General features: G+C 45.2%; 1 long non-coding RNA gene across 1 annotated transcript; it reads right to left on the reverse strand.

Annotated features, from left to right (window-relative positions):
* Positions 1-2556: 2556 nt before the first annotated feature.
* Positions 2557-10246, reverse strand: LOC119397806 (uncharacterized). Its single transcript, XR_005184603.2, has 3 exons — positions 10031-10246; positions 9863-9943; positions 2557-2629 (listed from the first exon to the last, which is right to left on the reverse strand). It is a non-coding gene; the product is annotated as an uncharacterized LOC119397806 (long non-coding RNA).
* Positions 10247-16210: the final 5964 nt, after the last annotated feature.

Genomic DNA, 16210 nt, shown 5'->3' on the forward strand with positions numbered 1-16210 from the left:
TAAGTTCTGCATTCGCAGATTCATGCACCTTCTTACCCTGCGGACACATGTGAAAGCTGGCAGCAGGCTTCATAGCGTACGCCCTGCATTGAGCACTGGCCTACCATACAAACTCCTCCAAAGACAGTGGCTACATAATGTAGTGGTTTCTTTCAAGTGTTGTCGAGCGCACAGCAACAGCAGGAAAACCTCCCCAGTCACTCAGAATTACAGCGCAGGTGGCATTCTAAAGTTTTGTTTTCAGCTCGCTCTGGTGCTCCCAAAGCAGACTAAGCAGCCACTATGACCACATGAGCCTGCCTAGCACGTTGCACCAAAGGTGGCGTCTGCTCTTCCAGTGGTATGCCTTACGCCCAATACCAGTTACGGAAGTGGCCATGAGAGCACCCGGATAAGGGCAGCTAGAAGATAGATGGAGTAGATAATAAGATAAGGAAATAATTTTAAATTCCTGAAGTTAAAGGCACGCTGAAAGCATAGACAGCTCTGTACAAATGCACAATGTTGGTAGGTCCTTAGGTAACAGGTTGTCTAAACCATGTCACTTAGTAGGCTTTAAATAGTGTAATATATGAATACTGCACTCACACCTATGTCTTCAGTCACCTTCGCTTGGCGGGAAATGCCATTCATGCAAACAGTGCGATTGGTTACCAATGTGGTGATGTTGTAAACAGATGAGCCATGCCGCCCTATTTAACGCCTTGTTTGTTCTGCATGCACGAATCGTATTTTATGTACGTGTAAAAATAAAACAATTTCAATGTACGCAGCTTGCAGCATTCAATGTAAGCATCGTAGACAAGTCTGCCACAGCTGTATCGGCGCACTCGCGCTAGGAGTGGAACGGATTTAAAGGCTGGGATAGTAGCCGCAGCAGCCCGTGGAGGGTCCCTTGTAGCGCCAAACACGTGACTGACTTCTTGCGATGCAGAAAATGACCTAGCCCTTTCAGACTTCAGGAAGCATGTCAATTTCTTTTTGACGAATTTTATGCCTTCACGGGCCCCTCCGATGGCGTGGTATCGACTATCTTCTTTTGCGAACAAGGCAAAGGCAGCATTCTGCACGTTGCGTCAGTTGACGAACGAATGCGACCTCGTTTCAAAGTCCGGTGAAAAGGGCAGAATATAAACACAAAAACGAGAGAAAGTTTCTAGAGGTAGGAATCAGTCTTTAATGGGACGAAAAGCGTCAAAAGCCGACACATAAGAAGACACGATGTCTGGTTCTCTAGTGTCCGTATTGGCGCGGCTCACTTTCTTCTACGATAAACATGGGAGGAGTCGATCCCGCTTACGTCGTGCCAAGATGCAAGGACAGCGGTCGCCGTAAAGACGATACATATTTGCTTCACTACGCAGACAGCAGGAACGTCGTGCAGCATGCAGTGGTGTTTTGCTTACCTTCTAGTGGCAAAGCGCAAGTGTCGCACATCAGATTTCGATGCTTGATATCCCGGATGGTGCCTAATATAACCATAACGTACACAGGCGCATATATATTGCACAATATCAAGTACAACAGTGCAAGGAAAGGTTGCAATCGCTTGCAGTTTCAAAAAGTTAAACAGGAAGTCTCCATGACACCAGTTGCAGGAAGCAGGTGGCGCTTCGCGCAGTCAAGAACCGAAACCGAAAGCTATCCTTGAGCGCCTCCCGTCATTTACGGTCGCCGACCCACTCGCTTCGATGAAAAGAAATCGAGAGACTTTGCTCCACGGGAGATATGGGGATTTTTGCTTCATTTTAAAGCACTTATGCGCCATTTGGCTAAAATAAAGGTGTCGAATAGTGGTCTCTGCATCGAATTCTTTCATTCAGCAGCAATTTTTACCCTTGAAGAAGACAAGACTGCTTGTCGAAACGCTGACTCCAGCGACACTCCGTGTCTAAGAATTTTTCACCTTTTCAAGCCGCCATCTTCCCCTGAACTTCTGCCGTTTTTGGATTATCATACTGGCAGGGTTTTGCAGCGCGCGAACATAGGAAAAAAGGACAGAGTAGACAGAAAGAGCGATAAATTTTGCTGGCTAGAGAAGCTCCAGAAATTAATCCGATGCCATTATATGCAGACTTCCCATTAGTTATCACTTTTGATAGAAGTTATGTTGAGGCATAAAGAAAGACATAAAATAAATGCCTGAGCTTGCGCCACCGGGGTGTAACAGGCTAACAGTGAAAAGCTAAAACTTTTGATTGTGAAATGCTGGCATGGTACAACGCTTTGACTAGGGTGTCACTGGAGCCAACATTTCGACAAGACTTGTCTCAAAGTTGCAGCCACGAAGACGACAAGTACGCTTGTCAAAACAGCTCCAGCATCACTCCGTGTACAAGAATTTTTCATATCAGCAAAATCGGTGTTCTTTTGTCAAAAGAATTAGTTAATGCTGTTTATTCCGACATGGCACTCGCTTAATCCATTGCGCTCCAGACAACATAAGCATTTTAAGTCGACTCATTTTCATTAGTAATGTTGCATGGAATGCGTTATACTGCGCTTCCAAAAGTAAATGCAAAATTTCAACAAATGTTGTTGATCATAACCTTTACTGTAGCAATTTCAACCATTATCCTGGCCACTTGGCATAGGAAGAGCAATGGAATTGATGACTTTGTCCAAAAACCTGCACGCAAAAGGCATAATAAGTACAAGGTGTCTCCATCGAGCAGGCATGTATCACCACAACAAAAATCGGAAGGCTGACTTGGCAAACGCACAAGCACAGCAGCAATAATTTGTCCAATTGTCGAACATTTGTAAATGCCAAAAGCAGGGGCGGTTGAACAGCTGATTTTTTCTCACTTAATGAAGTAAATCTAGATATGCTAAAGAATCTAGGGTAGGCAAAATTAACGAGCTCCTCCACAGCACTGTGTGTGAAAATCATATTGTGGTTTAGGGAATATCTGGAATTCTAATTTCATCTTGCACACAAAAGGCATATTAAAAAAATGTCTCAGTCAAGCATGCACATACACCTGCATACCAAAAAAAAAAACAAGAGGCTACAGTTTGGTCAAAAGACAACAGACGATACAGCACAGGGTGACAGAGGTATAGGGAAAAATTCAGCCTAGTTGGCAACATACTAAGAATTTTTTATAAGCAACACGAGGAGAAACATGGAGAGACACAACACATGCGCTAACTTTAAACAAAATCGTTTATTGCACACGAGGCAAACATTTATACAGTGTTGGTGCCCTCACACTGCACCAAGAAGCCATGCACAGAGATTTGTATTTTTCTGCTTCATTTTTACAAGACGTACGTAACACTAATCAACTAACGAACTATCGCACAATCAAGAAAGCAGATTTTTTATCCGACAAGGACAGGGACAGAGTGCTAACACGATTGGTACCCGATTTTTGCAATTCCTGCAGCAAATAGTATTATAAACCTCGTTAGTTCAGCTCTGTTGGTTGACAAAACCTTTGTGTTCTGCAAGAAAGGTTTACACATTACAATGCTATCTTGACCTATCATTCATGCAGCTGCTTGTTTGCCCAGCATACTGCTTACTGCAGAAAAGAGGTATCTCATAAGCAACAGCTTGTCTACATTCCGCAAACCACATCCTATATCGTTTTCTTCCGTGCTTGACTGCAAATTCTGCAAATTGATTTCAGCTTTCATAGAGCTGGAAAACTATTTGCACATTTGTATGTGACACCAACCTTATTATGTAATGCTAAATTTTGTGCAAGTATGGCACATCAGCTATTCTTTTTTCAGCGACATCACTGTTGGAACAGCCAACTAGAGCAATGGAGCGGTACTGCCTAATTTAAGCCTTTTACGACTTACACTTCTGTTTGTGCGACGCATTGTGTGTGAACCTTTCCCATGTGCTGTGTGTCCTGTTGAGTTGTTACGCTATCCAACTACACTTATGGAAAGGATGGCATCACGTGCTAATGTACAAGTAGTTTTTCAGCTCCATGCAAGCTGAAATCGATTTGCAGAATTAGTAGTCAAGCACCAAAGAAGACAATTGCTTGCACAAAACGACATAGGACATGCTGAGAAGCTGTCGTTTATCAGATACCTCTTTCATGTGGTAAGTGGTATGTCAGGAAATGGGCCACTGCATGAATGATAGGTTAAGAGAGCACTGTAATCTTGTGAACAAATACAACGATGGATGGCTGGCGTCACAGCGTAGGGCATGAGAGTATGAACCTTTCTTTCAGGACACAAAGGTTTCATCAGCTAATAGAGTTGAACTAACGAGACTGATAATAGAAGCTGCAAAAATTGTAAAAGTGGGTACCAATTGTGTTAGCACTCCGCAACTATCCTTCTCGAATAAAGAATTAACTGTATTGAATGTGTAGTAGTTCGCGAAGTGATTATAGTGTGCCATATATTTTGTCAAAATAAAACAGAAAAAAATCACACCATATCCCGCTAAAGGGGACCATGAGGCGATGCGAAGCAGCGTTTCGGCATGTAGAGCCCAAACTAATACGGCGATCTGGGCGAGTTGGTGTACTAACATCTTCGGGAAAATGTGCAGCGCGGCACGGACGAAGGACAAGAAACGCACAACACAAGCGCTCGTGTTGTGCGTTTCTTGTCCTTCGTCCGTGCCGCGCTGCACATTTTCCCGAAGATGTAGAGCCCGCGTTTCAGAGGGCGAGTGGAGAGGAAAAGGGGGAGAGGGAAAGTGGAGAGGGAGAGGAGGTGTGTGGAGAGGGCTTGCGCATGCGCAGTAAGGGTGGTCACGCCGCACACCACCACCACCACCGGATTGAACTCCGCTATAAGATGCTTCACATCTAAAAGACATATCTCTCAGCCTGGCATCTTGGTGAATCGCTAGGGCACCACCACTGTGTCTATTAGTGCCTTGTGCGCAATAAACCATTTCGTTGAAAGTTAGTGCAGACGTTGTCCCTCCCTTTTCGTCCTTGTGTCGCTTATGTGCTAAAGATTCTTACCAAGTGAGTCGAGGTTACTTATGAGTACAGACAGGAAAAAAGATATGTTAAAGGAGTTTTTTTTTTTTTTTTTTTTTTATTGATATGATATATAAGGAGATGTTGGCGCACAATTATGGCGCCGGCTACTCCTTAGCCCTTGAGTGAAACTTGAACACATATCTTAGAGTAAAACATACAAGGCAGTTCATGTAAAATAGAACACTCGGGCACTCATATGCAAAAATACACTTATAGGCACATATCACAACAAAATGATAAAGAAATGTTCCAAAGACAGCGAATGAAGTCTCTGATAATGTCCGTCGTTAATATTTGGTCCGACCAGCACAAAACAGCAGAGCACACGTCTGGTCTTTAAGAAGGTGTATTCGCTCGTGAGTACATAACAGTCGATCGTTATTCACTTCAGCACACACATATGATGGGTGTCATATGAGACTGCGCATAATAAGTATGACATGTGTTATAGAAATGAAAGTTCGGTATTTCTTAGTACTTGTCAGCAATGCCGCTGTCTTGTAAGAAACGTGTTAACGCTTTTAAAGCTTGCGTCTGTAAAACTCTAGTTGGCCACGGGCCCAGAAGTTTCCTCAAGCTAAACGGTCTGCGGTCTAATGCCAACAGTTCCGATTTAAGACGGCGTCGCGGCGTGTCATGATGTGGACAGTCTATGAGAAGGTGACATACGTCTTCATCTATAAATCCACATTCACATTCGGGAGTTTCAGCTCTACCAATTCTGTGCAAAAAATGTTTTGTGTATGCGGTGCCTAGCCTCAATCGGTGAATAAGAGTTTCCATACTTCTATCTAATGCTATCGTAATTTTGAATTCAATGAATGGATCGATGTGATATAAATCACAGCTCTTTGTACTTTGGTCAAACCAAGCAGTTTTGCTCATTCTGAAAGTTGTAGCCTTTATAAGACCACGCAATTCATTTTTCGAAATTGGTAAAGGAATAGTAACATCTGACATGAATTTTAAAAATTTTCGGATTGATGCTCTAAATAAAAATACTGGTGTCGAGAAACCTAAAACGAGTATTGTGGTGCCTGGGAATGCATCGTATGTATTTTATTTATCGCTACCTTAAAAAGACACTTTTGGTTTCGATATCGAGGGGGCGGCTTCTCGGTGACGTTTCATAGCAGTGTCATGTCACGGGGATACAGAAACTCGCGACATACTAGCGGCAAATCCATCATCTGCCCGTGGTGCACATAAACAACGATAAGTTAATTGTTGTCCAGTGACCCTGACAGTGATTTCTACGATATAGGCTGCATGCAGGATGCAGAACTTGCAAACTCGGGGGAACTGTCTTGACTCGTCAGGATAATGCCCATTGTACTGTGGCTGGCTTGCAGATGCTCAGCGACGAAGACTTCAAAGTCAAATTAAAATATTTGATACGTGTTCTCCGACTCCGGTGTGTGGACATCGTTGACACTGCATACCAAGGAAACCAAAAATGTCCCTTTTGCGATGTCTCAAAATCGTGTCAGTACTCCTTTAAAATTAAAGCAATTTCAACCACAAAATACACATAAGCGCAGCAGCGAAACATTGGTAAACAGCACTAAACATGTAACAGCCAAAAGCAGGTGCAACTGAACAGTTGATATTGTCCCACACAGTGCAATTAAATTTAGGTGTTTTACGGAATCCTGGGTAGGCAAAATCAACGAGTTCCTCCACAACAGTATGTCTCACAATTGTGACCTGGTTATGGAATTACCAGAATGCTAATTTCGTCCTGCATGCAAACCTCACAATGAAGTCAGTCAAACATATGCATGCAGCAGCTTACCCTATGTTTCAGAAATTACGACAAATCGTAACATTTTCCAAGCATGTTCTTGACACTTTCTGCGATGCTGCAATGGTTATTTATACCACCTGCACAAATCCTTATAAGTGAAACACACGGTGTCTTTAGAAATGTTCACGCATCCGAGGGCAAGCTTGTGAAGCATTTGCACGTTTTCAAAGCCTTTAGTACCGATGAAAGTGCCATCTGCATTATACGTTTCGTAGCAAGCCCACTTTTGTAGCTGCCGAGCCATTTGTTCTAGAAAGTCTACATCGTTATCAGTGCCACGGTGCAATTAATAGGTCCCCAACTGCTGCAAGTGCAATTAATAGGTCCCCAATTGCTGCGAGTTCATAGGTAGAAGGGTATGGCACACCAGCAGGCGTTTCTTGTGTGAGGCGGTACCGGACATAATACACCTATGCTATTTAAAACTCGGCATGCCTTAGTTGGTTACTTGTTTTGTACCGAGCGCACTATGACAGTATGTACTTACAAATGCACATTATCATTTTCATAACCACTGCTATGTTTGTTAGAGCAAGCTTACTCTCTCTTTGCACTTTGAAGGCTCGACACCTTGGCAGACATCGCTTGGTGTTTAGTCAATGAACTTTTTTTCCAGACATGCAGCACTGCACTTTCCCCTGATGTTGGACTTTGGCAAGAGGATGCGCCAGCCAGCAAATGTCCACTGAAATGTGAATGCACCGTGCAGAATTTGCACATTTTCTCCAAACTTGTTGACTATCTTCTGTCCTGATCGGTTGGGACATGCTAGTGTGCACACCGTTGAACCTTCGGCAAACATTTCACAAGGATGTAATTGGCTTCAGCCCGTGGCAGGAGCACCAGAAAGATGGTAGACAAGTCTGCTATCTGAAAGGCTATGCCTTACCACCCTGCAACTGCCAAATTAAGCATAGCACACAAACTCAGTGCACCGATTCCAGACAAGGTAATTGAGCAGCCTCTCCCTATACAAATAAACTAGTTAACATGAAAGGTAATACCGAAGGATTCCAACAAAAATATGCAGATCTTATGCGAATTTGTCATTTTTTTTTTCGAACGTCGATGAATGTGCATGGAGGTAAAGCATCACCTTTGAGATTGGAGTCCAGGAACTCACTTTCCAGTTTTCTTCTTCCTTCAGAAACTAGGCAACTAACAACGCCAAATGCTACTTTGAAAGATGGTGACGATAATACTGAAACTTTCTGCAGTATTTCAGCATATATGGATCTGCGGTATATGCAAAATCTATCTCATACAGAAACATACCCATCCCTACAACATGCTTTCAATAGCAAACAACGGAAGAAACTGTTGATGTATTTGATGTCTTGAGCCTCTAATTTATGATAGAACATAGCATGCATTGGAAGAATTTAGGAAGCTTGTACATTAACTGCTTACCTAAAACAGCCAGAAAATATTCCGGGATGTCGGTGTTTGTCATTAGAGCCATGCTAATACATGGCAATAGCAGATGGTAATGAAACTGGCATGCTTCCGGGCTCTTTGGCTCGCTCTTGCTAGTAATCTTAGCACTGTTAATGATTACAAGCTTCTAAAAAGGAAATTTCCTTTTCCTGGAGGGCTATTGAAGACTGAATGACACAGTTATGCCCTGCCTTCTGTATTTTGCGGGCCTCGAAGATTTCACGTGTCAACTGGTCGTGGTGGCGGAAAAGAATCCTCATTCTAGAAAATTCTGCGGTGTACCCGCAATCTTGGCAGTGCATTGCCAAGTGCGTCGAGCAAACATTACCTCTCGAGGAATTTTGATGCTCCCTCAGTTGCGAGTTTACGTGTCGCCCCGATTGCCCAATGTAAACACTTCCACACGTGAAGGGTATGCTGTACACAATGCCAATGGCGCAAAAACATTCGTGTGCTTAATGCAATATGAATCCTTCACCACTGGGCCTTTTTCCGCACTGCTGTGCAGATATCACCAACTTTATTCTTGGCTGCAAACACTACTTCAATGTCATGACGTCGTCATGAGTTTCTTGCCTTGTAAGAGCATGTACAGTAAGAGTATATTATGATGTTTCTTCAATAAACTTTTCAGTTGAAAGTCAGCACTCGTGTCGTGTCTACTCGTCCTTGGTCTCTGTTATTTCGCACTGTTTTGCCTCTACCAGCTATGAATTGTTACCAACTCGCCCAATTTTCAATCATACTAACCTGTAAACCTTCGGCCTAGATTTCTTTTACTTTGAGCGGTCCTGCCCACGGTTTTTGAACCACGAGAGCCCTATGAACCACGAGAGCCCTATTGTATGTGTTAGCCTCCTGTAAAGCTTTGAACAATGGCTTGAAAATAAAATTTTGAATCACAGCGCAAGTTCCCTCATTAAAGCCAGACCGATGCAAAAGCTGTGTCCCCTTGAACTTCATGTCTGGCTTCTTGGCAGAGCAGTGGCTGTGCCCATTAAGCTAATGAAAAAAGAAAGCCCATGAGCAGTGAAGGGGGGACGCTACGGCTCATTATTAAATGCTTTTTAACGCGATAGCGTTAGAGAGCTCGTGTCGCAGAAATTCCGCCGCCGGTGTCGGGACCGCTGGTTGTGAGCGAAAAATCATCCGTGAGCGAAAAATCGAGAAAGGAAATGGACAACTATGTCCATCTAGCGGAAAACATATCAAGCCAATGCCGCCTTTGCAGAGAAGGCGTTGATCAAGCAAACAGCAAACGCTAGATAATGTGCTGCCATCTGTGAGGCATTGTGAGACTCTTCATCGCCTCCGAGATGGCAAGCGCGCGGCGTGTATCTTGGATGCCATGCGACTCCTGCTTTAGATCAAAAGCCTGTATGTACCATTCTCGCGCGCGCGCGCGTTTGTGTCTGTGTGCGTGTGTGTGTAACAATACACATTAATAAGTGTGCACTTAGTGGTTGAAGTGCGCACCAGGGGCCGGATTTCGCTATTGCGTTCAACTCTTAAAGGCGAAGCTTAAGGGTCCCCCAATTTTTTGTTTAACGTTGGCAGATCAATTTTTGTGCACTGATTAGTAAACCACTTCTGACATATTTCACAATGGTCAAACGAAGAATATGCACGCACAAAGTGTACTTACATACAGCTCTACAGCTCCAACTTTCTCCATGGGCTCGGATCCAACGTCAAAGCGTTACGACTGCACTCGCAGCATGGGCACCTGCGCAAATAAAAGCTTTTTTGCACACTAATGTACAAGCGAAGACCTAGCTTATTGCATTCGTTCTCATAAGTGTGTGTCACAAACCTTTTACTAGTTCAACTCTATGGCAAGAAAGTAACTACAAGCGGTATTCAACCGTTTCCATACAATGCGTGAGACGGAAGCTGCATAAGTTTCTGTCGCACCAATTGAACGGTGTTCCCAGGCTACAAGAAAATACAAAAACTGTCACGCTGAAAATAGTTCTAAGTAGAGACGCGTACTGCGTGGAGAAATTTCATCGTCGCGCGTAGAAAACATCGCAGAACAAGAAATGCAAGAACTTAGTTGACACCGGCGCGAAGCGCGTTTAGGGACAAGTGGAGCTAAGGGCGTTCTCCTCCTCAGTACCTAGGCCAGCGGCCGTCTTCAGGGAGAAAAAGTGCCCAGAAGCGCGTTTCAGGCGCTATCGGATGGCGGCGCGGCGGTCGCTCCCTGTAGTGGCCACGAAAACAAATGTCGCGCCGCTACAGTGACCAAATAATTTCAAAATTTACGTCTTCAGTGCCGCCGAAACCTTTTAGGGGCGAAGCTCCTTTGGGTGTGGGCCTGTCCCTCCTCTGTAGTAGCAGGTAGCCACCTCTAGTTCTTGGAATGTTCACTAGATGGCGCTGTCGTAGCCACCTGTAGTTCTCAGAAAGATCCCTAGATGGCGCGGAGGCGCTCGCTGCGTTGCAGATACGTCCTCTAGTCCCCCCCCCCCTCTCTCGCCTCGCGACGCCGACGCTCCGCGCTCGCTGTGTTTCAGATGCGTGCTCTAGATCCCCCTCTCTCTCCCCACGCGAGACCGACGCAGGCAGCGTCTGCTAGCGAGTTTCTCCACTGGAAAAACTGACTGCTCCCGCTGCACAACCGTTCACTGACCACCCTGTATACATAGGCACTGGATTTTGACCTCCAAGGTAGTGCCTGTGTGAGATTTCTCCTGTGCGTGATTAAACAATAAAAATTCACAACGTGCATGCAAAATTAAAGTGAGCTGCAGGTCGCCATGACATCATTGACCCATCAGTATAAACGCGCCCGATCTCACGTCGATGATGATGTACTAGGCAGAATTCACGAAAGACTCACATATGGCGCGTGTCATTGGTGGAAGGCAGGCGTTCGATTTAGTGCGGCGACGTACGCTAGGGGGATCTTTGTAATGAAGGGTCCACGTAAACCAACAGTACAATAAAAGTTTGATGTTTAATATATACACGGTGTTTCTGACGTGTTTACTTGATCATATACTAGGCGAATTACTCGCAGTATTCACGGTTTACCGATGATTTCCTCCGGAACTTCGCCCCACTCACCATCATTCACCCCGTGGATATGCTGTGGATTTTTTTCGGTACTGCTGGTCTTTTAATAAAAAGAAATTCAATCCTGCCTGCATGTTATACACTTGCTGGGCAAGAAGTCGGAATTGCTAATCCTTGCCTAAGGGTCTCATTGGAGGGGCCGTAACTATTAGTGCAACAAAATTATGCAATATGGTTTCAGTGATTCTGAAAGCTGATGTGGAGGAGGATAAGTGGGAAAAGTTTAAGAAATATTGAAACGGGGTTTTTTTATTGTCTTCAGAAGTTCCCATTGTTCAGTGTTTTCTTCAACTTAGCCCGATCCTATCTCTTTACTGAAAAGCTATATAAATATAAGATTCGGAAGTTTGGTAGATAAGTATGCGGAGAACGTAATGCGGAACTTTTGTCGCTCTGCTACAAGGCCTTTTTGAGATAAAGACCTTCAAAGTGAAGAAAATAACCTTTCCTGGGCCAATTTTCAGGTTTTTATAAGAACATCTACACTACACATAAAAACTAAAAATACCCGAGCAGAAACAAAAACATGCATATATTTAGTTAAAGAAATCTCTGCTGCCTAATGTTAATATATTTTGTGCAGTCCATAACGAAAGTTCGCCAGAACAGCAGAGCGGATGAGCGCTCCACTCCACCTCTTCGTCATTATTAATTTCCTGTGCTTCGAAAAAACTTTCGGCGGCAAAACAAATTGCGGATCTCTTCTATCCACTCATCAGGCAATAATATATAAAATTTTGAAATAAATTTAAGAGGTCCACCAGCCATCGTCTGTTCGATCTTACGAGGAATCGCCCTATATTTCCATTACGCTGCCACTAATGCCATATACACTCGAAGCACACTATTTACAAGCACACGCTACAACCCAACATGCATAGATGACTTTCTTAGCGCATCTTATGTTTTGAGATGTCGAAAGAAAAGCCGATCAAAACATGCAAGTTGCTAACCGCTTTCTTTTTTTTCCTTCCCCAAATGATGCGCGGCCGCCATGGCCTGGCGAGTGTTGTTTGTCTCAACACTTCAATAAGTAATTGAAATTAAAACACTGCATGTTCACAACAACGTCCCAGCGGCATCATTTGAGGAAGAGTTAGCGAAAATTGTGTGCTGCTGCATCCAGATTCTTTGGAGAGTAAGCACAAATTGTTTGCTCAAAACACCAGATCCTTTGCCCAGCACAGGTGTTCACTTTTCTTTTAAACTGTGAGCAATATCTTAAGAGGAGATTAAACAATTAAATAATTAGTGCAGGGGCTACTTCCGTAAAATGCCTTCGTCGTAACGACCGAAAAAAAGGGACCTGAGCTGCTCCGCCTGCTTCAAATTTTTCGGCGATGCGATGTCAATTCTGAATGAGATTTAGGTAGAGTAAATGTAAGACCAATCTCACATCTCAATGTCTTCGTTGCGGCCATTAGCAAAGGAGGAAGGTTAATGTGAACTTCTATGACCTTCACACTTGAAACTGCATTCTGATTAGGCAATAGCCTGAGCAAGTGGTCTGTCGCTGTGCGTTGCCTTAGTGGTTACAGCAAGTTACGGTATTCGGCTGCTGGCCCAAAAAAGTCTAGCTTGGTCCTGGCCGCAGCGGTCGGATTTCGACGAAGATGAAAAGCGACCGCCGTGGCCGCGAGGTCCATGTACTGCAATGCAATGCTAATACTCATTAAAGAACCCCAGATAGTCAAAATTCGGCGGAGCCCTCCGATACGGTGTGCTTCGTTGTGGTGTAGTTTTGGCATGGAAAACCTACAAATTATTATCAGTTACTGGTCTTTTATGGAAGCGTCAATAAGCTGAACGCCTATTCACAGTGCTTGTGGTTCCAATGCAGAAACAAGAAGACCCGCAGGGCGTCTGCGCAAACAGGTGTTTCGTATGTAGCGACACCACGGACCCGAGCTAAGGGGGGGGGGGGGGGTGTCGACCCCACCCACGCCTCGCCGTGCGTGGCATTGCCGTGCCCGGGGTAAAGGGGATCCTGGGGTTGAGCCGACGCTGGGCGATTGGACCTTTAAGGCCCCCCGACAGAGGCAACACACCCCTTTGGCCCCGGCTTCACGTAGACGGCACCCCTGGGCTGACCAACCCAGGGTAAATCGGCAGTCGCCTTTTCCTATCTCTCTGCCTGCACATCTTCGCCTTTCTCATCCTCTTTTTGGCTTTCCTTTCCTCTCCTTTCTTCCGGTAACTTTACTTTTTTCCTGGCGGCAAGGGTTCCCCTTGTGTGGGTACCTGACCTTGGCTACACCATATTTGGTTATAGCGGCCATGTACAGCTGGCGTTTGCGTTTCCTTCGTGTCACGTAGCGTCCCCTCGTTGGGCTCGGTGGTGGGCGGCTGGCATGGCTGCCGAAAATACACACTTCTCATGGGATCGCCAAACCCTTTTCCAACTGATCATACCCTCAAAAGGCTGCGCACCGATGCCACCTTCCTGCTCTCGCCAAAAAGCAAGGAAACCTTTCCGAAATTCCACATCATCCATTGGGAACGAGCATCCACAATAGCTCGAGCAATCTCTCCATTTCTTGTGGCAAAGTGCTTAAGGCAAACCATCGCAACAGGTTATAAAGCCACAAAGCTGGCAAACGGTGACCTGCTGCTTGAACTCAAAGATAAAGACCAGTATGACAAACTCGCGCACCTTGGGGCATTTGGTGACAACCCTGTCTCAGTTAGCGCCCATCGAACCATGAACACTGTTAAGGGCGTAGTCTCTGACGATAAACTAAAGGAACTGACTGAAGAAGAACTGCTTCATGGATGGAGGGACCACAATGTAATTCATGTGCAACGCAGCAGAATCAGACGAGAAAACACAGAAATCCCGACGAAGCACCTAATACTTACACTTAACTCCACAACTCTACGACACCCTTGAAACTGGATACATCAAGCTCCCTGTCAGACCGTTCATTCCAAACCCGCGACGTTGTTTTAAATGTCAAAGGTTTGGACACGCGTCTCAGCGCTGCCGAGGGCAGCTTACCTGTGCAAGGTGCGGCAAAACTGGTCACTCTGCGGACGACTGCAGCGATGATGTATATTGCACGAACTGTGATGGTCCTCACCCAGCGTACTCCAGAACTTGCCCAGCCTGGTAGAAAGAAAATGAAATAATAACTATCAAAGTAAAGGAAAACATAACCTTCCGTGAGACGCGACAACGTATTTCATTGACATTTTCAAACAGACCATCTTTCGCCGAAGTGGTGCAAGAGGGGGCAGCACCACAACGGCCTTTTGCGGTTGCCTGGACCACGCGCGGCGTGCCGAGGCTAGCGCCCCCTGCCCCCACGGAGGGTTCAGCAACTGCTGTCCTGCCTCCCCCCAAATCGGCCGCACCAGAGGCCTCTGCAACGTCTGGCAACAGCCAGGGCCGTGTAGAGACCAAGAATATCCCTTCGACATCTGGCATGGTGGGTTCGAAGGCCTCGCCTCAAGAGGCGAGGCCTAGACGACGTACCTACCGGTCGCTCGTTAGAGCGAGTTTCAACGCTCATCTGAAGCTATAGACACTACACCTAGTTAAACGGCGCAGGCAGCGCCTAAGGAGCGGCGAGCCTCCCTCGACCGCTCTAAGAAAGACAAAACTCAAATTACAGGGCCTGAAAAGGCTCCGTAAATTGAGCCTACCTCCTTGCTGACACACACAGCACAGGTTAGTTTCAGGATGGGTCGCGAGAGGCCTATTGCACAACCTCGATGATGTCCAGGAAATTCTAAGAAAGTTTCAAGCGAAAGTGCTGTGTGTGCAAAAAACGCACTTAAGTTCAAAGCACACAAACTTCCTCCGACAACACATTATTTACCGTAAAGATCGCGTGGATGCTGCTACGAGTATATCATCTGGCGGTGTAGCCATCATAGTCGATAAGAGCATAGCAGTCCAGCATTTGCCACTCCAAACGGCCCTTGAAGCTGTGGCCGTTCGAGCCGTACTTTTAAATAAACTCGTTACGGTATGCTCCTGATACATCGCGCCACATTATGAGTTCCACAAACACGATTTAGAATGATTAATAGATTAACTCCCAGACCCGTTTTTGATTCGTGATTTTAATCCACACAATGTCCTGTGGGGCGATTCTCGCTGTGACGCACGAGGATGTCTTATTGAGCACCTTCCTTTTTCGTCTAGGTTATGTCTCTTGAACACGAAAGAGTCCACGCATTTTAGCCTCGCTAACAAATCATACTCCGCGTTAGATCTAAGCATTTCATCACTGTCGCTTTTAACTTATTTTAGTAACCCTCCTTAGTAACCCTCCTCCGCAGGCTCCTCGGTGGAAGGGTGACTCAGCTGATTGGGAACATTACCGGTATCTTTCTCAAGTGACGTGGGCTGACATGTCCACCCTAAGCATTGATGATGCTTAGGGTGGACACCCTACTTGATGCCGCTTCTAAATGTAATCCCCAAGCGAGCGGCATGGATTCCAAGCGGCGGCTTCCCTGGTGGAACGATGCATGCAGGAGTGCGCGGAGGAAGCAGAACAAAGCATGGGCGTTGCTCCACGATTCCCCGACACCAGAAAACTAGGAAAGCTTCAAGCACATCAAATCACAGGCAAGAAGAACGCGATAACAAGCTAGAGGAGAGAGTTGGACAAAGTTGATATCAAGTGTCAACTCCTACATAGATGAGGCAAAAGTATGGAATAGAGTAAAGAAGGTGAACGGTCAACAAACGTATTCACTACCATTAGTAGATACCCAGGGTGTAAGCTTGGAAGATCAAACTAACTCCTTGGGCGCACATTTTAAACACATTTCTAGCTCTTCACACTACTCCGAAACATTCCAAAGGTACAAATCACGTATAGAAAAACAGAAGTTAGAACACAAATGTTCAAAAAATGAGGCATACAACCAACCTTTCTGCTTAGCAGAACAGCAGGCGGCA

This window comes from Rhipicephalus sanguineus, chromosome 6 (assembly GCF_013339695.2).
Source record: "Rhipicephalus sanguineus isolate Rsan-2018 chromosome 6, BIME_Rsan_1.4, whole genome shotgun sequence".
NCBI classification, from domain to species: domain Eukaryota; kingdom Metazoa; phylum Arthropoda; class Arachnida; order Ixodida; family Ixodidae; genus Rhipicephalus; species Rhipicephalus sanguineus.